The sequence below is a fragment of the Rutidosis leptorrhynchoides genome, chromosome 4 (assembly GCF_046630445.1).
Source record: "Rutidosis leptorrhynchoides isolate AG116_Rl617_1_P2 chromosome 4, CSIRO_AGI_Rlap_v1, whole genome shotgun sequence".
Lineage (NCBI taxonomy): Eukaryota > Viridiplantae > Streptophyta > Magnoliopsida > Asterales > Asteraceae > Rutidosis > Rutidosis leptorrhynchoides.
The window spans coordinates 562,688,723-562,715,470 of record NC_092336.1 but is presented as its reverse complement, the minus strand read 5'-3'; positions in this window follow the sequence as shown (position 1 = coordinate 562,715,470).

Below are 26,748 nucleotides of genomic sequence, written 5' to 3'. Positions count from 1 at the left end.
TAAAAACTATATGATGACATATATATGGATATATATATATAGTTAACATGATACTATGATAAGGAAACATATCATAAAGTATATTAACAATGAACTACATATGTAAAAACAAGACTACTAACTTAATGATTTTTAAACGAGACATATATGTAACGATTATCGTTGTAAAGACATTTAATGTATATATATCATATTAAGAGATATTCATACATGATAATATCATGATAATATAATAATTTAAAATCTCATTTGATATTATAAACATTGGGTTAACAACATTTAACAAGATCGTTAACCTAAAGGTTTCAAAACAACACTTACATGTAACGACTAACGATGACTTAACGACTCAGTTAAAATGTATATACATGTAGTGTTTTAATATGTATTTATACACTTTTGAAAGACTTCAATACACTTATCAAAATACTTCTACTTAACAAAAATGCTTACAATTACATCCTCGTTCAGTTTCATCAACAATTCTACTCGTATGCACCCGTATTCGTACTCGTACAATACACAGCTTTTAGATGTATGTACTATTGGTATATACACTCCAATGATCAGCTCTTAGCAGCCCATGTGAGTCACCTAACACATGTGGGAACCATCATTTGGCAACTAGCATGAAATATCTCATAAAATTACAAAAATATGAGTAATCATTCATGACTTATTTACATGAAAACAAAATTACATATCCTTTATATCTAATCCATACACCAACGACCAAAAACACCTACAAACACTTTCATTCTTCAATTTTCTTCATCTAATTGATCTCTCTCAAGTTCTATCTTCAAGTTCTAAGTGTTCTTCATAAATTCCAAAAGTTCTAGTTTCATAAAATCAAGAATACTTTCAAGTTTGCTAGCTCACTTCCAATCTTGTAAGGTGATCATCCAACCTCAAGAAATCTTTGTTTCTTACAGTAGGTTATCATTCTAATACAAGGTAATAATCATATTCAAACTTTGGTTCAATTTCTATAACTATAACAATCTTATTTCAAGTGATGATCTTACTTGAACTTGTTTTCGTGTCATGATTTTGCTTCAAGAACTTCGAGCCATCCAAGGATCCATTGAAGCTAGATCCATTTTTCTCTTTTCCAGTAGGTTTATCCAAGGAACTTAAGGTAGTAATGATGTTCATAACATCATTCGATTCATACATATAAAGCTATCTTATTCGAAGGTTTAAACTTGTAATCACTAGAACATAGTTTAGTTAATTCTAAACTTGTTCGCAAACAAAAGTTAATCCTTCTAACTTGACTTTTAAAATCAACTAAACACATGTTCTATATCTATATGATATGCTAACTTAATGATTTAAAACCTGGAAACACGAAAAACACCGTAAAACCGGATTTACGCCGTCGTAGTAACACCGCGGGCTGTTTTGGGTTAGTTAATTAAAAACTATGATAAACTTTGATTTAAAAGTTGTTATTCTGAGAAAATGATTTTTATTATGAACATGAAACTATATCCAAAAATCATGGTTAAACTCAAAGTGGAAGTATGTTTTCTAAAATGGTCATCTAGACGTCGTTCTTTCGACTGAAATGACTACCTTTACAAAAACGACTTGTAACTTATTTTTCCGACTAGAAACCTATACTTTTTTTGTTTAGATTCATAAAATAGAGTTCAATATGAAACCATAGCAATTTGATTCACTCAAAACGGATTTAAAATGAAGAAGTTATGGGTAAAACAAGATTGGATAATTTTTCTCATTTTAGCTACGTGAAAATTGGTAACAAATCTATTCCAACCATAACTTAATCAACTTGTATTATATATTATGTAATCTTGAGATACCATAGACACGTATACAATGTTTCGACCTATCATGTCGACACATCTATATATATTTCGGAACAACCATAGACACTCTATATGTGAATGTTGGAGTTAGCTATACAGGGTTGAGGTTGATTCCAAAATATATATAGTTTGAGTTGTGATCAATACTGAGATACGTATACACTGGGTCGTGGATTGATTCAAGATAATATTTATCGATTTATTTCTGTACATCTAACTGTGGACAACTAGTTGTAGGTTACTAACGAGGACAGCTGACTTAATAAACTTAAAACATCAAAATATATTAAAAGTGTTGTAAATATATTTTGAACATACTTTGATATATATGTATATATTGTTATAGGTTCGTGAATCAACCAGTGGCCAAGTCTTACTTCCCGACGAAGTAAAAATCTGTGAAGGTGAGTTATAGTCCCACTTTTAAAATCTAATATTTTTGGGATGAGAATACATGCAGGTTTTATAAATGATTTACAAAATAGACACAAGTACGTGAAACTACATTCTATGGTTGAATTATTGAAATCGAATATGCCCCTTTTTATTAAGTCTGGTAATCTAAGAATTAGGGAACAGACACCCTAATTGACGCGAATCCTAAAGATAGATCTATTGGGCCTAACAAACCCCATCCAAAGTACCGGATGCTTTAGTACTTCGAAATTTATATCATATCCGAAGGGTGTCCCGGAATGATGGGGATATTCTTATATATGCATCTTGTTATTGTCGGTTACCAGGTGTTCACCATATGAATGATTTTTATCTCTATGTATGGGATGTGTATTGAAATATGAAATCTTGTGGTCTATTGTTACGATTTGATATATATAGGTTAAACCTATAACTCACCAACATTTTTGTTGACGTTTTAAGCATGTTTATTCTCAGGTGATTATTAAGAGCTTCCGCTGTCGCATACTTAAATAAGGACAAGATTTGGAGTCCATGCTTGTACGATATTGTGTAAAAACTGCATTCAAGAAACTTATTTTGTTGTAACATATTTGTATTGTAAACCATTATGTAATGGTCGTGTGTAAACAGGATATTTTAGATTATCATTATTTGATAATCTACGTAAAGCTTTTTAAACCTTTATTGATGAAATAAAGGTTATGGTTTGTTTAAAAATGAATGCAGTCTTTGAAAAACGTCTCATATAGAGGTCAAAACCTCGCAACGAAATCAATTAATATGGAACGTTTTTAATCAATAAGAACGGGACATTTCAATATGTGTAAATTGGATTCCTGAATCATGTAATGCATTTCAAGAACTTGAAACTTTGAAAATGGACCTTGAATGACCACGATATGTGAAACATGCTTCCGCTCATTATTTGATACTTGCATTGGATGTCGAGTATACATGCATTTCATGAAGCATCTTTTGACTTTATTTGAAACCGTGTCGCCTAGATTTCATTTGTACTAATAACTTTGTAACTTAACTTTTGGATGAAGAATTCTTGTAAACTTGGGAAAAATCTTTACTTTAGAAATGAAGGCGACATATTTTGGTCAAACGTTGTCTTAAAGACTTATAACCATGTAATAGGACCTACGTAGACGACGCCGTCACTTGACGATTTGTTGGGGTCGCTACAAGTGGTATCAGAGCTTTAGTTGTAGGGATTTAGAGTTCATTAGTGTCAACCCCGAGTCATAGGGTACATTAGTGAATCTAGACTACAACCGGCATATCGACTGAAGTAGGAATTACTTGATTATTTGTGCATTATACTCGAACTCTTTTATCATATCTAACTCGTATTCGATCTTGATCTTACGTTGATAAATTTTGTTGACGCGCCACCTTGACTTTATGAAGTAATGTTAAATGCACATGTGAATCAGGGTAATATAATTTCCGGGATTATATTATAGTGATTCACAAGAACGTTCCGACATTATGACATAAAGAATTTAAGGCGAGTCAAGGAAAAATTTTCTCTCTATCCTTTTTCCGTATCACGGTTAGTATTGTTGAAAATACTAATCAACGATATTCTTGTGTCACGAAGGAACAATGGCTCACCAAGGTCAACACAATACTCCTCTCGAAACTCTAGAACAAGCTCTTCAACAAATGATAGCCACCGCCGTGGGTGAGGCCGTGGCCGATCACTTTTCCAACAACAATAATCAGGGAGCCGGTAATTCAAACGAGGGGTGCTCCTACAAAAGCTTCATGAAGTACAACCCTCCCACTTTTGATGGAACCGGGGGACCAGTTGCTCTCACCCGATGGTTTGATCAAACGGAATCCGTTTTTAGCATAAGCGGTTGTCGAGACTGAGATAAGGTCAAATTCTCCACCCTCACTTTCACCGGTGTTGCTCTCTCATGGTGGAACACGTATGTACGATCGGTGGGTATCGATGAAGCCCACACACTCCCTTGGACCGAATTAAGAGAAAGAATGATCACCGAATATTTCCTGCATGATGAGACTCGAAGGCTCGAACAGGGACTAAGAAATTTAAAAACGGTCGGGAATGACCTCGAAGCTTATAATCAACGGTTTGCCGAACTAGCCTTAAGTTGTCCGAATCTCATGACTCCCGAGTCCCTAAGAGTTGAACTTTACATGGATGGCCTCCTTAAGAGCATTCACCACGGGGTAATGACATCCCAACCCACTAACCTACAAGAGGCTTTAACAATGGCCCGCCAAACTTTAGAAACGGTGAATGAAATGGAAGCGCCGGCACCAATGGTTGAGAACCAATCGAGCGGCAATAAAAGAACATGGGAAGCCTCTCAATCAAGCAACCACAACAATAACAACTTCACCAAAGAGCCCATTTCCCCCGGCGGCAAGAAAGGGTATTCCAGAAGTCTACCATCTTGCAACAAGTGCCACAAACATCATTATGGCGAATGTAGCAAACCATTTTGCAACAAATGCCGCAACCGTCATTATGGTGAATGTGGTAAGTTAATTTGCCACCGGTGCCAAGGAAGGGGTCATATGGCCAAACATTGTGGAAGTGCCACCCCCGTCACTCAAAAGGGACCCAACACACAAAAGTCGGTCACTTGCTACGCATGTGGCCAAACGGGTCATTTTAGGAATGAATGCCCAAATAAGAAAATCAACCCCAACGCACGCCGTTGAACTTTCAACATCGACACCTAGGATGCCCGAGACGACGATGGACTAGTCACGGGTACGTTTCTTCACAACAAACCATATATTTCATACTTATTCGATTCGGTTACCGCTAGACGTTTTATAACCAAGGCTTTGACTCGTGCTCTTTGCACTCCAACTTTTTCCCTAGGTACTACCTACGCCTTTAAGTGACCAACAAAAAATTTTTGTGTATCGATAAATTTTATCGGAGGATATACGTTAAACTTATTGGGAGGATAATTTGAATTGTGACTTGACACCTATAGAACTAAGGAGCTCAAAACCTATTCGTTAAGGAGAAATTGTTTCCCTACAATTATGTATAGATTATTATTGTGAACTAAGTAATTTTCGGTTGGAAACCGATACCCTCTTCCTCGTATCCTTGACCTCATGATTATTTGCATGAATCCCGTGTGTATTCCAAAATGACCTCCGTTCCGGTTATCATCAATTGGGGGTTAAGGGAGACGATGTCTCCTAAGCCATTTTCCGAACTCGCAACGTTAGTTGTAAATCTCTCTTAGTACCATTCGATTTATCTAGGGCTCCGTCCGTATCCATAAACCTCCTGAACCGCGTATGCAAACTTATCTAGACGAATCCGTTATCGTATTTATAGATGATATCTTAACCTATTCAAGTAAAGAAGGAAAACGAACAACATCTCCGTCTTACTCTCGAACTCTTGAGAAAAGAGCAACTCTATACCGAATTCTCCAAGTGAGAATTTTGGATAAACGAAGTCAAATTTCTAGACCATGTTGTTAGTGGTCAAGGCATTACAACACATCTCGCAATTGGAACCACACGTAATCGGGAAACCCTCACGACTCTGACTTGTACTCGTAAAATCTTAGATCTCGCCAATTATTACCGCAGATTCATTTTCGACTTTTTCTCGTGTTACTCGTCCTTTAACCCCGTTAACTCCCCCAGGAAAGGACTAAACCTTTCCGTGTCTGAACTTTTAACGCGATTATTCACACCAACCTTACTAGCTAAATTCATGTAACACAATGAAATTCAAATATGTAAATATTTCTACTTGAACGCCCGAAGGGCATACTCTCTCGACTCAAAATCAAGGAAACTGAAATTCGTTATTTTTGCACGAATGATTGGAATACTTAATTATGGATCCGATCATTCTTCTCATCACCACGTACCACGTTACATAACACTGTTATTTCACTATGACCGTCTGATATTACTGGGACCCAAGATAACACACAATCCAAGGATACTTCCTTTCTCTTTGACTTATCGTCCTCATGCTCCTGATACGGACAACTACTACTCGACCCCGAACTATACAACTACGTGTTCTATCTCGTTTTCCCACCAGGTCTCAACATTTGACCACTAGATGCGCAATATGGCTACCTCAGGATGTGAGCTCATCCTATTCTAAGTTCTCATTCCACTCCTGTCCTTTCGCTTGTACTTTTGTATAAGGAAACCTTTTATATACTTTCTCAATGGAGAGAGAGACTCATCATGTATTACTAGTATTCACCACGAGGGTGAATAGCCCTGGAAAACGTTCTCTGTAGCCGGTAAGGAACTTGTTCCAATGAACGTTTACAAACCCTAACTAGCTTGTTCAAACATATCTTAATTCTATTCCAACACGGTGTACCATTGTCGATTATCTCGGATCACAATACTCGTTTCACTTCTAGTGTTACAAGAAGCCTTAGAGACACGTTTAAACATGAGTACCACGTATCATCCACAACTAACGGACCAAACAAACGTACGTTTCACATCTTGGAAAGACATGTTACAAACTTGTATTGTTGCCTTTAGTTGTCTCCTCTCACACAGCAGTTACCATTCGTGTATTAACGCCGCACTTCCGAAACCCTATATGACAGCAAATGTCATACCCCTATTCGTTAGACCAAAGCATGTGGCAAGCAAATCACCGGATCCGAACTCATTCAAGAAATAACAGTTGGGATCGTACAAGTCCGAGAAGGACTCAAGACGACCCGTAGTCGCCAAAAGGGCTATACCGATATTCGACGTAAACCTCTCGAATCCCAAGTCAGTAACCGTGTAATATTGAGAACTCGCACCTTGGGAAGGTGTAATCCGTTTCGGGAATCAGGGAAAGTTAAAACCGCGATATATTAATCCTTTTGAAACATTGGGGCGTATTGGAACCGCTCCTACCGTTTAGAACTTTCAACTCAATTAAGTTTCCGTTTACCCTACGTTCCATGCAACAAACTTAGAGACGTGTATTACGGAACAGGAACGTGCTACTCTCCTAGATAAACTTACTATTGAGGGCAAACTCCCCTTCATGGGAAACTGGTTGAAATTGTGGATCGTAAAACCAAGTCTTAATACAAACTGAGATCTCGACTGTCAAAATTTGTGGGAATGCCCAAGGACGTATCTTCACTTATTCACAGCATTGACAACACTAGGTCTCGAGTAAGAAACAACGACTATTGCTTCCAACTAAATTTCGGGACAAAATTTCTTTTAAGGTGTGGGTAATGTAACATCCCGCATTTTTCGGTTAAATTATTTTAACGCCCGTCTTTTATTTTAATAATATCCTCAGTATCTCGATTCGTATCCTCCATTAGCTTACATTCTTAAAATATTTTTGTCATTTGGATTATAACATCTCTCGTTCTCTCGTGTAATTTAAAAATATTCATTCGGTTAATTCCCGCACCCGATTTCAAACTTGAGGGACTAAACTTGCCAAACTGTCAAAGATTTGACTAGGTCAAAGGAGTCAAACACCACCTCCTCCATTCATTATTTTCATTTTCATTTTCATTTTCTTCTCATACTTTCACATTTTCTCTAAACAAAGAATTCATCATCCATTCATGATCTAGCAAGTGTTTCACAAAACAAATTACATATTTGGAATCCTCCCTTCATCCTCTTCGACTTGATACCAATTTCATCTCATTTGGGTAACTTTCTAAAATTACTAGATTTTGTGTTCTTGATGTTTTTGAATTATAAAAGTGTTAATTAGTGTCTATGGCTCGTGTATAACATGAATATATGTTTTGTTTGTTCGATTTGTTGATTTGAGTAACTAGTTTGAACACTTGAAAATGAGTTTGCTTAATCTTTGATTTTGGAAGATTAAATGTTGTTAAATTGTTAAAGTTCATGTTTTAATTGTGTTACTAGTATCACTAGCTTCGTTATGATGCGTAGGTTGATTAAGAAAACTTCAAATACATGATTTGTGATTTTTGTGAATTTTGATTAGGGTTTGATGAACTTGAAATGAACTTTTGATACTTTGGATGCCATGAAATGTTGTTAGTAAGTGTTTAGTTGTATTGCATGAGTAATTACCTTCGAAATGGCATATCATATGTGTGGATTGGATTCCCGAATCATGTAATGCATTTCAAGAACTTGAAACTTTGAAAATGGACCTTGAATGACCACTTGGCGAGAAATCGGTTATTGTAAATGATGTTTTCGCTTGATGAAAAGTAGTTAGTTGTGTTCCTTGTCAAAATACCTTTCCGATGATATAAGATACATGTTTTGGTTGTTTGCGGGTCATAAATGGTGATTGTTTGAAGTTAGGTTCGTGCATAAAACTTAAAAACTGCCAGATTTCTCTGCACAGGTAATGGCGCGGCGCGCCATATACCCGCGCGGCGCGCCAAAGTAGGCTGTCCAACTTTGTCCATTTTTGGAAAATGTTTGCTATGCTACGCACCTCCGATTTACATGAGACTTGTTCTAACATGCTTATACATGAATAAAAACCTCAGAAAAATAGTTCGGGACCCGACCCGAACGTGTTGACTTTTTCGTTGACTTTGACCGACCAAAGTTTGACTTTTTGTCAAACTTAACCAAATGATTATGCAATCTTTCTAACATGATTCTATACTTATATCTTGCATGAAACTTGACTATTTGAATCACATGCTACATAATCGAGTCGTAACGAGCCATAGGACTAATTGAACACCTTTGACCTATCGTGTTTACCGTTATTGATACAACCTATATGTTTAGGTCAAGACTAGCTTTGTCTTTGCACGCGTTTACTTGTTGAAGTACTTTATTAACTCTTGCACTCAAGGTGAGATCATAGTCCCACTTTTACTCTTTTTGAACTTATATTTGGGATGAGAAAACATAAACGATTCTTTTAAACTAAGTGAACACAAGTACAGGAAAACAAACATTCTACATACGAGTTTAGAACAAAAATCCTCAATTCGATTATCATTAGTTACATTTGCAGTGTGTAAGTGTAGGCGTGAACTTATGTTGTATGGCCATATGGGTTTGACAAACCCTCATCTAGGACGGTTCGCTACCGGCTACGGATGAAATATATTTTCGAGAAACAGTGTTGTTCTAGCACTATGAATGGGGTATCAATGGACGGAACGTTAAGCCTTGATAATTGGGTGCTCGTGAATAGTAACTTTTAGAATGTACTACTACTTTATCAATGTTGCAAATCTTGTGGTTCGACTTACTTTTACTCACTTACTTATTTAAACCTATGATTTCACCAACGTTTTCGTTGACAGATTTTCTATGTTTTTCTCAGGTTTGCACGATATGTGAAACATGCTTCCGCTCATTATTTGATACTTGCATTGGATGTCGAGTATACATGCATTTCATGAAGCGTCTTTTGACTTTATTTGAAACCGTGTCGCCTAGATTTCATTTGTACTAATAACTTTGTAACTTAACTTTTGGATGAACAATTCTTGTAAACTTGGGAAAAATCTTTACTTTAGAAATGAAGGCGACATATTTTGGTCAAACGTTGTCTTAAAGACTTATGACCATGTAATGGGACCTACGTAGACGACGCCGTCACTTGACGATTTGTCGGGGTCGCTATAACATTTTCGATCACCATAACCACTACCATCAAACTACATCGACCCCCATCACTTTCGAACTATCATCACCATCGAACCTATATTTTTTTTGTTATGACCGAGAACCTTCATCCATAATCACCTTCATCACCCGCCACCTGCAACACTAACCGGCCACCACACACCATCACCCTACATCGCCACAGTCCACCAAGATCTCACTCTCTCACTAATCTCTATCTCCACTTTCCTTATTTATGAACCATCAAAACCCATTGAGGGTTACCAAAGATTAAAGGATTATTAAAGCACGAATGTTTGATAACGTTCCTGTTGTGTATCATCGCCATTGAAGACCGCCAACATTTAAAACCTACGACTACTACACTTATTTCTGGTTAATCTCATTCTGCTTGCTGCTTAAACACGACCCAAAACCATCATAACCAAATCATATTTACTGTTGTAATTGTTGCTGTTTATCGCTGCTACTTTTCAGTTTATGTTTACTCTATAAACAGCCACTAATCACTACTGTTGTAACTGCTTATTTCTGTTTCTGTTCTCCAATCAATCAAAAACTCTTCTTGTCTACGGGTGTGTGCTGTTTCAAACAAAACCAAATCAAAACCATCGAAACCAACGTGTTGATACAGTAAAACAGTAATGATAATACTGTTGTTGTTGTTGTTGTTGTTGTTGTTGTTGTTGTTGTTTCATTTTTCCTATTGCTCGACGGCAGCTACTACTTTTCTTTTCTCTTTTATAATCGCCGGAAACAACAACCACGAACCATGTTTCTATTTTCTGATTAATTCATCACGAACCACTATCATACTTACATTTTTTTTTCTTTCGTTTCAAACAGCAAGTTTGCTGTTTCTGTGTTAATTAAACGCGAAGAAGAATGATGATGAAGATAACATAATGATGATGATAACGATGGTGAATTAAAAACCGAAACCCTATTATTTTTTTCCCTTTCGACTGCTATTTCGTGAACCTGTCTGGGCACCGGACCCTTATACCTCTTGGACAATTAAATCATAAGTGGGTTGTTGTGAGATCCATTAAGTCTGTTGGGCCGTGTACTTATTGTATGAGTTGGGCCAGAATCAAGGAGTTGGGCAGAAATCGAGTAGTTGGGCTTTTGGAATTGGGCAACGAAACATGTTAAATAAAATTAAAGCGTGAAGAAGAATATAAAAGCAAAAACAGAGGAACGGTTCAGGGTGTTGTGTGTTAAGGAGAGGTCTCGGGTTCGAGCCCAATGTTGCGTTATTTTTTTAGAACCTATTTCTATGAGGTAGCTACTTGTATATTATTATTATTTTAGAGTAATAATAATATTACTCTTATTGTTATTATTAATTGTTATTGTTAATATTAAGTACTAAGTATTAAGTATTATTATTATTATTATTATTATTATTATTATTATTATTATTATTATTATTATTATTATTATTATTATTATTTTTATCATTATTATTTTATTATCACTATTATTATTATTTTTAACATTAATATTATTATTTTTACATTATTATTATTTTTATTATTACTAGTGTCATTATTATTTTTATAAAAACCATATTATTATTATTATCAATATTAATACTAATATTATTATCATTACTACAATAAAAATTGGTCATATAAAAATATACTTAACTAAACTATATTAACATTTTATTTATTTATTTAAAAGCATATAAAATAAATATATTAATTAAGTTATTAACAAAGCATATAATTTATTAAGATAACATTTATATCGCTAATGATATAGGTTCGTGAATCCGAGGCCATCCCTGCATTGTTCAGTTCCGTCGTATGCATATTTTTACTACAAAATATCGTATCGTGAGTTTCATTTGCTCCCCTTTTAAATGTTTTTGCAATATATACTTTTGGGACTGAGAATACATGCGCTGTTTTTATAAATGTTTTATAAAATAGACACAAGTAATCGAAATTACATTCTATGATTGAATTGTCATACCGGATATCGCCCTTGTTGAACTTGGTAGCCTAAGAATTGGTGTTTATTATAATTGCCACCAATTGACGCGAATCCTAAAGATAGATCTATGGGCCTTGACAACCCCAGTCAGAGAATTTGAACCGCTTTAGTACTTCGATGTTTATATGTTTGGGGATATTCTAGATGCATTTTGTTAATGTCGGTTACCAAGTGTTCAATCCATATGAATGAATTTTAAACACTTACGAGTGTATGATTATTGATTAAATGAAATCTTGTGGTATATTATATAATTGAAAATGATTGATTATGATAAACTAATGAACTCACCAACCTTTTGGTTGACACTTTAAAGCATGTTTATTCTCAGGTATGAAAGAAATCTTCTGCTGTGCATTTGCTCATTTTAAGAATATTACATGGAGTCGTTCATGACATATTTCAAAAGACGTTGCATTCGAGTCGTTGAGTTCAACAAGATTATTATCAAGTCATTGATAGTTTGATATATTATGAAATGGTATGCATGCCTGTTAACTTTCGATGTAATGAAAGTTTGTCTTTTAAAAACGAATGCAATGTTTGTAAAATGTATCATATAGAGGTCAATGATATGAACGGGGTACTTCACGCACACATACATATGATATGGTATCGAACGCCCGAACTTTAAACCCATATCACATGCCACACATGAGAATGAGGTATTGATGTCGTGCGAGGTGTATATAAAATAGCTTATATTTTTACAGGAAATACTATTAAATACGATACAATTTACACAAGATATTTATTTATTTAGAGAATGGATATACTTAAACCTTGCTACAACACTTATAGGCAGTGTACCTAATCGTACAGTAGTGTAGTTTATAGTAAGTCCGGTTCGTTCCACAGGGAATCTTTTTAAACAAAGCTTAACGCTATATTAGTTTACTTTTATAAAAATACAAATATATATATAAGTAATATTATTATTATAAAGGGGGGTTTTTTACCGTTTAATGACCGGTTTGTCGATTTTTGAAACTTTAGTCGCAGTTAAAACCAAATGTAAAATATTAAAAATAAATACAAGACTTAAATTAAAGCGTAAAGTAAATAACGATAATGAAATTGCGAATAATAAAAATGCGATAAAATAAACTTGCGATAATTAAAAAGTACGATAATTAAAAGTGCAATTAAATACAATAACAATAAAAATGCGATAATTAGAAGTGCAATTAAATATAAAATAAAGGAAATTAAATATGAAATAAAAGAATTATGCTTATTTAAACTTCCGTAATCATGATGTTTGACGTGTTGATTTTAAGCCCATGGGTTAATTGTCCTTTGTCCTGGATTATTTAATATGTCCATACGGATTTGTCCATAATAGTCCATCAGTCATAAATATAAAGAGCGAAAGCCTTCGTCAAATTATTCATATTCCCGAAGTCAAATATTCCAACTAATTGGGGATTCGAATTGTAACAAGGTTTTAATACTTTGTTTAATGAATACACCAGGTTATCGACTGCGTGTAAACCAAGGTTTTACTACTTTGTTAACAATTACACCAATTACCCTTGAATGTAATTCACCCCTGTTTTAATTATTCTAGTGGCTATTAATCCATTCCCGTGTCCGGTTAAATGAACGATTATTCGTACATATAAATACCCCGCCCATCGTGTCCGATCGAGTGTATATGGTAATTTATAGGGACGCCCAATTGTAAATCATTATATTAACATTAACAAACTATCATTTAGTTAAACAAATATAAAGCCCATTAATAGCCCATAGTCTAATTTCCACAAGTGTCGTTCTTTTATCCAAACCCCAATTATGGTACAAAGTCCAATTACCCAATTTTAGTAATTAGCCCAACATCATGATTACTTCGGATTAAATAAGCATAATAATAACTTAGCTACGAGACATTAATATAAAAAGGTTGAACATAACTTACAATGATTAAAAATAGCGTAGCGTTACACGGACAGAATTTCGACTTACACCCTTACAACATTCGCTAACATACCCTTATTATTAGAATTAAAATTAAAATTAAAATTAAAATTAAAATTAAAATATAAATATAAATATATACGATATAGATAGAGAGATGGATATTTTGGTGGTTTTTTCGATCAGAATTCGTTTGCTTTTATAGGGATTTTCAGAAATTGGGGCTCCGCGACTCGCGGCATTTTTGGCCTACAAACTCCGCGAGTCGCGGAGATTGAAATTACAGCTCAGTCCCTTTTGGAGTCTTTCTTGCCGACGGTTTTAAATATTAATATAATATATATATAATTTTTAAGAATTATTTATATATTATATTATATTTATGTGCATAGTTGACTTGTAATTTTTAGTCCGTTGCATCGAGCGTTGAGAGTTGACTCATGTCCCGGTTCCGGATTTTCGAACGTCCTTGCGTACAATTTAATATCTTGTACTTTGCGTTTTGAATCTTGTACTCTTGTAATTTCGAGACGTTTCTTATCAATAATTGGAACCTCTTTGATTGTCTTTTGTACTTTTGAGCTTTTTGGTCGTTTGCGTCTTCAATTCGTCGAATCTGTCTTTTGTCTTCACCTTTTATTATTTAAACGAATATCACTTGTAAATAGAACAATTTCAACTAAAAGCTTGTCTTTCTTGAGGAATAATGCTATGAAATATATGTTCGTTTTTAGCATTATCAGGTATCGAACGCCCGAACTTTAAACCCTCATCCCATGCTAACATGATGTGGTATCGCATACCCGAACTTAGAACCCACATCCCATCTCGCACAAGTAAATACATTGCATACACACATGTATAATTATTCCACTCACCTTGAAATGCCCGCACAAGTCATGTATAACATGATCTCCGTCCTTAATTCGAGCAAGTAACCACCTATATCACACATAGGTACAATATACACATAAATAGCCATTCTCTAAAAGAGAACCCGACACAAACATCCCTTAACCGAGGGATTACACCTTGCTCTCCGAAACCCGCCCATTTAACACCTAATGGACACAAACTAACTACCACTTCTGGTGGTAATTCAAACCCACTCAACAAAGTCCAATTTAACCCAAATTATACTTGACACCAATTAGACCAACCTAGGTCTTAACACTAAATTAATACTTAGGTAACAATCATTTCAAACGTCATGTACACCAAAAACCCCAACACGTGCAATATTGACCCATATTGCTTTTGACCACGTTTGACTTATGTTAAAATGCCATTTTAAGCCAAAATCACTTCCCACGATTACTTTCATTCAAAAACGTCATTTAACACTTAATAAAAGTGTTTAACATCCATTTAATCTAAAATTAGTGTCATTACCAAATTCTACCCAATCAAAGTCAACCCATTTTGACATAAGTCCCAACAACGCCCAAAATCACTAACGACTAGTGATTATATTTTCAAAACACCATTTAACGCATGAACCAAGCATTTACATACTTGATTCTTCAAATCTTGACTCAGAACTTAGTATGATAACAATTTGAGGTTAACATCCATTTTAACCAACTAACTTGTTCTAATGAACATCTATACACTAACCCATTTATAATCTAGTGATTACACCCAATACCATGACCAAATTCGTCATCAAACCCTAACCCACCAATAATGGGTCAAAACCCATCTACTAACTACAACAAACCCATTTCACAACCATTCAAGGGTTTCTAACAAAATCAAGCTCAAATCCTAATTTGAATATCAAAATCAAATAATGAATTTCAGAGTTGAGACATACCAAAACTACCACAACGTAGCCGTGAACGAGGTGAACAACTATAACACTCGCACTTTGGTGAGATTTCCACTTCTTCTTCTCTAAACCAAGCTTTCTCACTCTACAATTTACCCTCTCTCTCTAAAATAAGATGGAAGTGTTTTGTGTGGGTGAGAATGAGCTCCAATTGAGTTCTAGATCAGTTTTGATGATCCCAAACTGACCCCAAGTGAAAAGACTAAAGTACCCCTTTTAATTTGAGTAAAATACAGCTGCTGGCCCGTCAGGCCTTTTGGACAGCGTCCAAAAAGGTTGGACGGCGTCCAAATCAACTCGATCAGTTTTCTGAACTTGTTTTGGTCGTAACTTTCAAACCGTAACTCCGTTTTCGACGAATCAAATATCGTTGGAAATGTAATGAGATTTACTATCCAATGGTAAGGTTTTGGAACATCAACTCAAACTTTATTTAGGATCCAAATATACGCTTACATGCCTCGTAATTGGAATGACGCCCAAAATAACGCGTAACAGAAAAACGGGGTGTTACAGTCAGTCATTGGTTTCCATTTGGCAGACAATGAGTCAATGAATTTGTTTACTTATTCAAAATCAGCATATGTGATTTTCAAAGTAAGCAGGTCAGCAACTTAGGAGTTAAACCTAATGAAGGTTTGCTTAAGGGTCTCATTATTATAGGCAAAGAACATTTCATACTCTCTTTTTAAAGCAATAATCTTGTTCTGCCAAACCTCATCCATGCCTTCATAAGTAACATCTAGATAGTCTAACATAAGCTTAGCATTCAGTTTTCCCTTAATCAGTTTGAACAGGTGATTAGGTAAAGTTATAGCTAACAGAGTTCTGATCTTAGGGTCAAGTCCTACACGACATTTGTCCTCAGCATCCCATTTGGCTGGAGTGAGAACAACCTCTCTTCCAGGAATGGCAGGAGTGTCAGCAGTGGTTGGAATACTATCAATAGTTTCGGTTGGGATAAATGGACCATCTGTGGCAATACCAGGCATAAGTGGGTCAATAGACTCCAAGTGAAGCATGAACCTTGCCTTCCAAGTTTCATACTCATCTTCATCAAATTTGGTGTGAAGACCCGTCCTAATCCATTCGGACGAAGTCCATATCGATTATAAACGATTCACCACAGTTGATTACATCGCGAGGTATTTGACCTCTATATGATACATTTTACAAACATTGCATTCAATTTTAAAAGACAATCTTTCTTTACAATGAAAATTGACTGTAGGCATACCATTTCATAATATATCTAACCATAATTGACTTAATAATAATCTTAATGAACGCAACAACTCGAATGCAACGTCTTTTAAAATATGTCATGAATGACTCCAAGTAATTTCTCTAATATGAGCAAATGCACAGCGGAAGATTTCTTTCATACCTGAGAATAAACATGCTTTCAAGTGTCAACAAAAAGGTTGGTGAGTTCATTAGTTTAACATAAATAATCATTTCCATCATTTTAATAGACCACAAGATTTTCATTTCTCATAAATAAACGTCCCATGCATAGAGACAAAAATATCATTCATATGGATTGAACACCTGGTAACCGACATTCACAATATACATATATGAATATCCCCATCATTCCGGGATCCTCTTTCGGACATGATATAAATTTTGAAGTACTAAAGCATCCGGTACTTTGGATGGGGCTTGTTGGGCCCGATAGATCTATCTTTAGAGTTCGCGTCAATTAGGGTGTCTGTTCCTTAATTCTTAGATTACCAGACTTAATAAAAAGGGGCATATTCGATTTCGATCATTCAACCATAAAATGTAGTTTCGATTACTTGTGTCTATTTCGTAAAGCATTTATAAAAGCGCATGTATTCTCAGTCCCAAAAATATATATTGCAAAAGCATTTAAAAAGGGATTGATGAAACTCAAGCATATAATATTGTAAAACAGTTAATAAAGCATTTGCATGTATTCTCAGCCCAAAAAATATATATAAAAGGGGAATAATGAAACTCACCAAATGTATTTTGTAGTAAAAATACATATGACTATATTGAACAACAGAACAATGCAGGGTTGGCCTCGGATTCACGAACCTATATCATTTGTATATATATTAAAACATATACTTAATCGAATAAATCTATTTATTAATAGTAATGTATTTGTTATATTAATACTTTATAAGTTTTATTATTTATTTATATATATTCATTCTTTTTATAGAAATTTTATTATAATTAAGTTATGTAATTTGAATATATTTGTACATATGTAATCTTTATTTTATACTTATAATCTTAATAATATCTTTGAATCCTTTATTTTCAAAATCACAATAATTTTAATGATATTGATAATACTAATATTAATAATACTTATAATGTTAAAATTGTTACTTTTAATGATACTTTTAGTTTTAACAAAAACAACATATTTAAAAAATAATGTTACTTTTAGTAGTAATGGTATTACTAATAATACTAATACTGATAATAATAATATCTACGATAATGATAATAATAATAACATTAGCAATACACATAATACTTGTAACTATGATAATGTTAATAATTACTATAATACTAATGATAACAATAGTAATAATAATCATAGTAATAATAATAATAATAATAATAATAATAATAATAATAATAATAATAATAATAATAATAATAATAATAATAATAATAATAATAATAATAATAATAATAATAATAATAATCATCATTATAGTAATAATAATAATGATAATGATAATGATAATGATAATAACAATGATACTCCTACTCATAATAATAATAATAATAATAATAATAATAATAATAATAACAATAATAATAATAATAATAATAATAATAATAATAATAATAATAATAATAATAATAATAATAATAATAATAATAATAATACATATTAGTAAAAAATTATAACAATACTAATAATTATAATACTTGTAATATTTATAATAAATGAATAATAATAATAAAAATAACACTAATAATAATAATAATAACTTAACAATGAAAAACTACCTCGAGTGATAAAAAAAACGAAAAGCCACCAGCAAGTCTCGAACCTGAGACCTCAGGTTTCCACAGCAAGCACCCAAACCATCACACTATACACGTTCATCTAATTTAATACAAACCTAAAACATATTTATTCCCTAACTCTGTGTTCCCTTCTTCTTCTTCAATTCAAATCGAACCAAGGCTATAACAAGTTTTTATTCGTGAATTTAATTATTGAATTTGGACCTTTCAATTTCAACAGAGATCAATCATTCATATGATGCTATTGTTAAAAAAAGAACAATTTAAAAAAAAAATAGCTGCAGAAGGTCACGAAGAACACTCATAAACTCAAACATCACTTTTGATTTTTAGCCCGTTTTAGAACAAGTTTACAACACAAAATAGATTGTAAATCACTCATAGAAACTTTCTCGAACATCAATTTAACTGAGATCATTAAATCAATTTCGAATTTCATCAAAGAGCCATCGGTTGACTTTTAAATTTTGAAACTTTGACCTCCAAATTCGGAATCGATAGGAAAGATTGGGATTTGAAACGTTACAGATAGTTTGAGTAGGAGCTTTTGAAAATAACCGCATTTATAGAATCTTACAATTCATTTGAATTTGAGTTTTTGCTAAAATTATACACGAACAGAGATATATGCTGTGTTTCTTTTTTTTTAAAACAAATGAAAGAAAATAACTGAATTGGATATGTTTTCATGGATGATAGAAACTAGTTTGGATCGAGTAATACTGAGATTTATCAATTAATTGAAGGATTGAAGTCGACAGTTTCAATCAGAACAGGAATATATATAAAAATAAAAATAAAACAACTTGAAAGAAAAAAGATTGGTACGATCGAGTTGAACATGTAACTGAATTCGTTTGGTAGTGTTAAAGGAGTTGACCAAAAACAAAAATTTGGAAAGTGATAGCAACCAATATACTCTGTAATCTTACATTGCTTTTTATATATTTAATATTATTATTTAATAATTATAATTGCATTAATAATCATCAAAATATTAATAATAATAATAATAATAATAATATTAATAATAATAATAATATCACCAATAATAATAATAATAATAATAATAATAATAATAATAATAATAATAATAATAATAATAATAGTATTAATAAGTCACAATAGTAATAATTTTAATAAAAATCATAATAATTATATTATTAATGATAAATATAATAATACTAATTATATTAGTATTAATAATGGTAATATTAATATTAATATTAATATTTATCAAATTTTTATATATATATTTTATAAATTTAATATAATGATATCAAATTACTAATATTGATATTAATATTGAAGTGATAATAATATTACTTTAGTAACTATATTTTAATTTATAATTTAATTTAATATCTTAACATTATTTATTATTAATTATGTAATATGATATATTATATAATAACATATACTGAATATTTAATGTTTACACATTATATATATATATATATATATATATATATATATATATATATATATATATATATATTATGTACTTGTATTTGTATATTAGTTACATTATATATTATGTATGTAAATATGAATACATTAAAAATATTTTATATATATATAATTGTTATATATCAATTTACTATATTATATTATTTCATAATAGAGATAGATATTATAAATTTTAACACATATTATTTATTTTATTTATATATATTACAATTAGTTCATACATTAAATCACATATTAATTCAAATTATACATTTAATATATATATTTATATATTTTAATACATATGTATGTATTTACAATTAGTTGTTCGTGAATCGTCGGTATTGGTCAACGGGTAAATGCATATATGAAATTAATAAAAAAATCTTTTGAAACTCAACATAACAGATCTTGTTTATCGTGTCGTAAACATATAAAGATTAAAGTTTAAATTTGGTCAGAAATTCCCGGGTCATCACAGTACCTACCCGTTAAAGAAATTTCGTCCCGAAATTTGAGTGAGGTGGTCATGGTTAACAATAAAAATGTTTTCATGACCAATATGAGTTGATAATTAGAGGTTTATCTGTAGTGACCCGAACTTTTCCATGTTTATATATATTAATTGTGATTAATATTTACATGATTAAATGTTTCCAACATGTTAAGCAATCAAACTTGTTAAGACTTGATTAATTGAAATATGTTTCATATAGACAATTGACCACCCAAGTTGACCGGTGATTCACGAACGTTAAAACTTGTAAAAACTATATGATGACATATATATGGATATATATATAGTTAACATGAAACTATGATAAGTAAACATATCATTAAGTATATTAACAATGAACTACATATGTAAAAACAAGACTACTAACTTAATGATTTTTAAACGAGACATATATGTAACGATTATCGTTGTAAAGACATTTAATGTATATATATCATATTAAGAGATATTCATACATGATAATATCATGATAATATAATAATTTAAAATCTCATTTGATATTATAAACATAGGGTTAACAATATTTAACAAGATCGTTAACCTAAAGGTTTCAAAACAACACTTACATGTAACGACTAACGATGACTTGACGACTCAGTTAAAATGTATATACATGTAGTGTTTTAATATGTATTTATACACTTTTGAAAGACTTCAATACACTTATCAAAATACTTCTACTTAACAAAAATTCTTACAATTACATCCTCGTTCAGTTTCATCAACAATTCTACTCGTATGCACCCGTATTCGTACTCGTACAATACACAGCTTTTAGATGTATGTACTATTGGTATATACACTCCAATGATTAGCTCTTAGCAGCCCATGTGAGTCACCTAACACATGTGGGAACCATCATTTGGCAACTAGCATGAAATATCTCATAAAATTACAAAAATATGAGTAATCATTCATGACTTATTTACATGAAAACAAAATTACATATCCTTTATATCTAATCCATACACCAACGACCAAAAACACCTACAAACACTTTCATTCTAATTTTCTTCATCTAATTGATCTCTCTCAAGTTCTATCTTCAAGTTCTAAGTGTTCTTCATATATTCTACAAGTTCTAGTTACATAAAATCAAGAATACTTTCAAGTTTGCTAACTCACTTCCAATCTTGTAAGGTGATCATCCAACCTCAAGATATCTTTGTTTCTTACAGTAGGTTATCATTCTAATACAAGGTAATAATCATATTCAAACTTTGGTTCAATTTCTATAACTATAACAATCTTATTTCAAGTGATGATCTTACTTGAACTTGTTTTCGTGTCATGATTCTGCTTCAAGAACTTCGAGCCATCCAAGGATCCGTTGAAGCTAGATCCATTTTTCTCTTTTCCAGTAGGTTTATCCAAGGAACTTAAGGTAGTAATGATGTTCATAACATCAATCGATTCATACATATAAAGTTATCTTATTCGAAGGTTTAAACTTGTAATCACTAGAACATAGTTTAGTTAATTCTAAACTTGTTCGCAAACAAAAGTTAATCCTTCTAACTTGACTTTTAAAATCAACTAAATACATGTTCTATATCTATATGATATGCTAACTTAATGATTTAAAACCTGGAAACACGAAAAACACCGTAAAACCGGATTTACGCCGTCGTAGTAACACCGCGGGCTGTTTTGGGTTAGTTAATTAAAAACTATGATAAACTTTGATTTAAAAGTTGTTATTCTGAGAAAATGATTTTTATTATGAACATGAAACTATATCCAAAAATTATGGTTAAACTCAAAGTGGAAGTATGTTTTCTAAAATGGTCATCTAGACGTCGTTCTTTTGACTGAAATGACTACCTTTACAAAAACGACTTGTAACTTATTTTTCCGACTATAAACCTATACTTTTTCTGTTTAGATTCATAAAATAGAGTTCAATATGAAACCATAGCAATTTGATTCACTCAAAACGGATTTAAAATGAAGAAGTTATGGGTAAAACAAGATTGGATAATTTTTCTCATTTTAGCTACGTGAAAATTGGTAACAAATCTATTTCAACCATAACTTAATCAACTTGTATTGTATATTATGTAATTTTGAGATACCATAGACACGTATACAATGTTTCGACCTATCATGTCGACACATCTATATATATTTCGGAACAACCATAGACACTCTATTTGTGAATGTTGGAGTTAGCTATACAGGGTTGAGGTTGATTCCAAAATATATATAGTTTGAGTTGTGATCAATACTGAGATACGTATACACTGGGTCGTGGATTGATTCAAGATAATATTTATCGATTTGTTTCTGTACATCTAACTGTGGACAACTAGTTGTAGGTTACTAACGAGGACAGCTAACTTAATAAACTTAAAACATCAAAATATATTAAAAGTGTTGTAAATATATTTTGAACATACTTTGATATATATGTATATATTGTTATAGGTTCGTGAATCAACCAGTGGCCAAGTCTTACTTCCCGACGAAGTAAAAATCTGTGAAAGTGAGTTATAGTCCCACTTTTAAAATCTAATATTTTGGGATGAGAATACATGCAGGTTTTATAAATGATTTACAAAATAGACACAAGTACGTGAAACTACATTCTATGGTTGAATTATCGAAATCGAATATGTTCCTTTTTATTAATTCTGGTAATCTAAGAATTAGGGAACAGACACCCTAATTGACGCGAATCCTAAAGATAGATCTATTGGGCCTAACAAACCCCATCCAAAGTACCGGATGCTTTAGTACTTCGAAATTTATATCATATCCGAAGGGTGTCCCGGAATGATGGGGATATTCTTATATATGCATCTTGTTAATGTCGGTTACCAGGTGTTCACCATATGAATGATTTTTATCTCTATGTATGGGATGTGTATTGAAATATGAAATCTTGTGGTCTATTATTATGATTTGATATATATAGGTTAAACCTATAACTCACCAACATTTTTGTTGACGTTTTAAGCATGTTTATTCTCAGGTGATTATTAAGAGCTTCCGCTGTCGCATACTTAAATAAGGACGAGATTTGGAGTCCATGCTTGTATGATATTGTGTAAAAACTGCATTCAAGAAACTTATTTTGTTGTAACATATTTGTATTGTAAACCATTATGTAATGGTCGTGTGTAAACAGGATATTTTAGATTATCATTATTTGATAATCTACGTAAAGCTTTTTAAATCTTTATTGATGAAATAATGGTTATGGTTTGTTTTAAAATGAATGCAGTCTTTGAAAAACGTCTCATATAGAGGTCAAAACCTCGCAACGAAATCAACTAATATGGAACGTTTTTAATCAATAAGAACGGGACATTTCAGTTGGTATCAGAGCGTTGGTCTTAGAGAACCAGAATTTTGCATTAGTGTGTCTTATCGAGTTTGTTAGGACGCATTAGTGAGTCTGGACTTCGACAGTGTTTACTTGAAAAATGATTGCTTAACAAATTTTATTGGAAACTATATATTTTTAACATGTGAATATTATGTGATATATTAATCTCTTAACGCGTTTGATATTATGTGATAGATTTCTACCTCTAGAATAAGTCCCATTGACTCACCTAATAATAATGAAGAGTCAAATGTAAATTGGAATGATTCGTGGACTGATTCACAAGTTCCCGAAGAGGAACCGGAAGAAGAGTCGGAACCGGAAGAAGAATCGGAACCGGAAGAAGAATCGGAACCGGATGAAGAAATAGAACCGGTGGGGGAAATAATAAAACGGTTAAGTAAAAGAAAATCCTCAACCAACCGACCAAGGTTAATTATGGTCAATGGTGTTTCCGCTAAGGAAGCAAAATATTGGGAGGATTACCAATTCTCCGATGAATCGGATTCCGACGAGAATTTCGATGATGTTATAGAAATTACCCCAACTGAATTTAAAAAGGCAAAAGAAAATAATAAGGGAAAGGGCATAAAAATAGAGAAATCTAATTCCAACCCCGATGAACTTTATATGTATCGTCAACCCCCGAAGTCCTTAAGTTGTAACAATGACCCGGGAACCTCTAAACCCCAAGGTTTTTCTAAACCAATGTGGAAAACGACGGCTCGTATTAGGGGAACATCATATATCCCTAGAAACTTGGCAAAACGATCCAAAACCGAAGAAGAAGAAACAAGCGAGTCGGAATAAGATAGTTGTATTCGTATGGTGTAATATATGTAATATAGTGTGCTTATGCTTTATGATATATGTAAAAAATTGCTTGTATTAATAAGTATTTTTTTTTTTATGAATCTAACTCTTGTCTATTTTACAGTATAAAAACACAAAATGGATAGACAACCCAATATTTTAAGAGACCTACCCGGAGACATGATTGATGAAATCTTGTCTAGAGTCGGTCAGAATTCTTCGGCACAACTATTTAAGGCGAGATCAGTTTGTAAGACATTCGAAGAACGTTCCAAGAATGCCTTGGTTTATAAAAGGCTTTCGTTCAAAAGATGGGGGATATCACATTGGGAAATCCATAAGTTACGATATGTTTACTTTGACGCATATATTGTGGGGAACCCAAATGCTATTTTACGCAATGGGTTAAGAAATTATTTTGACTCAATATATCCGAATATTGGACTTCGTGATTTAGAAAAAGCGGCTAACATGCAACATAAAGAAGCATGTTATGCTTACAGATTAGTAATGTTCGCTTCTCACCAAAGTGAGAACAAGAACATCGGGCTACAACTATTAAACAAAACGTTCCCACAAGTGACGGAGTCAGTAATTAGGGTAAGAAATGAGGTTTTTAGATTGTTACGGGACTGTTGGACATTACGTAACCCTCGTCCCTTTGACGACGTTACAACACGCTATCTTATCAACGGCCATAATGGTTATGTTCCACAAGACCAAGGATGGGAAGTAATCCTAGCAAAACCAGAATGCATGACTTGTTTCTGGACGTATGAATTACGTGTCTTTATTGCCTTTGCTGAACGACTTGTGTACTAGCTAGAATTATCTTCACAACCATCTTGTATCAAATTTATTGTGTGCTATATTTCATGCTATATGTAAAATAAGCGGTATTGTAAGTTTGTAAAATATTGTGTAAAAGTTTGAACGCGAAATATTATTATAATCAGTTTTTCATATAGAATTGTAGTAGTTGAATTGTATATTAGCTACTAAGTATGAACTTAACGGGTAGGTACTACCCGAATTTAAACTTATAAAACGCTAATATGAAGAAAAAGCTTTTATAAATGAGTTCATATTATGCTACGAAATACTATTAACTACTCTTAATATTCTGTATGCTTAACTTGTTCCATTTGACTATTTTGAAGGAAATGGCACCGACTACTCGACACACCGTGAATATGAATGAAGAGGAATTCCGTACTTTTCTAGCTTCAAACATAGCCGCAGTACAGGCTGCGCTACATACCAACAATAACCTTGGATCTAGCAGTACAGAAAATCGTGTAGGATGCACCTACAAAGAATTCACTGCCTGCAAACCTTTGGAATTTGATGGAACCGAAGGACCGATCGGATTGAAACGGTGGACCGAGAAGGTCGAATCGGTGTTTGCCATAAGTAAGTGTACTGAAGAAGACAAAGTGAAGTACGCTACGCATACCTTCACAGGTTCTGCGTTAACATGGTGGAATACCTATCTAGAGCAAGTGGGACAAGACGATGCGTACGCACTACCGTGGTCAGCATTCAAGCACTTGATGAATGAGAAGTACCGTCCCAGAACCGAGGTCAATAAGCTCAAGACAGAACTTAGAGGGTTACGAACCCAAGGATTTGATATTACCACGTACGAAAGACGATTCACAGAATTGTGCCTATTGTGTCCGGGAGCATTCGAAGATGAGGAAGAGAAGATCGACGCGTTTGTGAAAGGATTACCGGAAAGAATCCAAGAAGATATAAGTTCACACGAGCCCGCCTCCATACAACAGGCATGTAGAATGGCTCACAAACTAGTGAATCAGATTGAAGAAAGAATTAAAGAACAGACTGCTGAAGAGGCCAATGTGAAGCAAGTCAAAAGAAAGTGGGAGGAAAACGGTGATAAGAATCACCAATACAACAACAACAGCAATTACAACAATAATCGCAACAATTATCCCAACAATCGCAACATCAATCGCAACTATAACAAACGGCC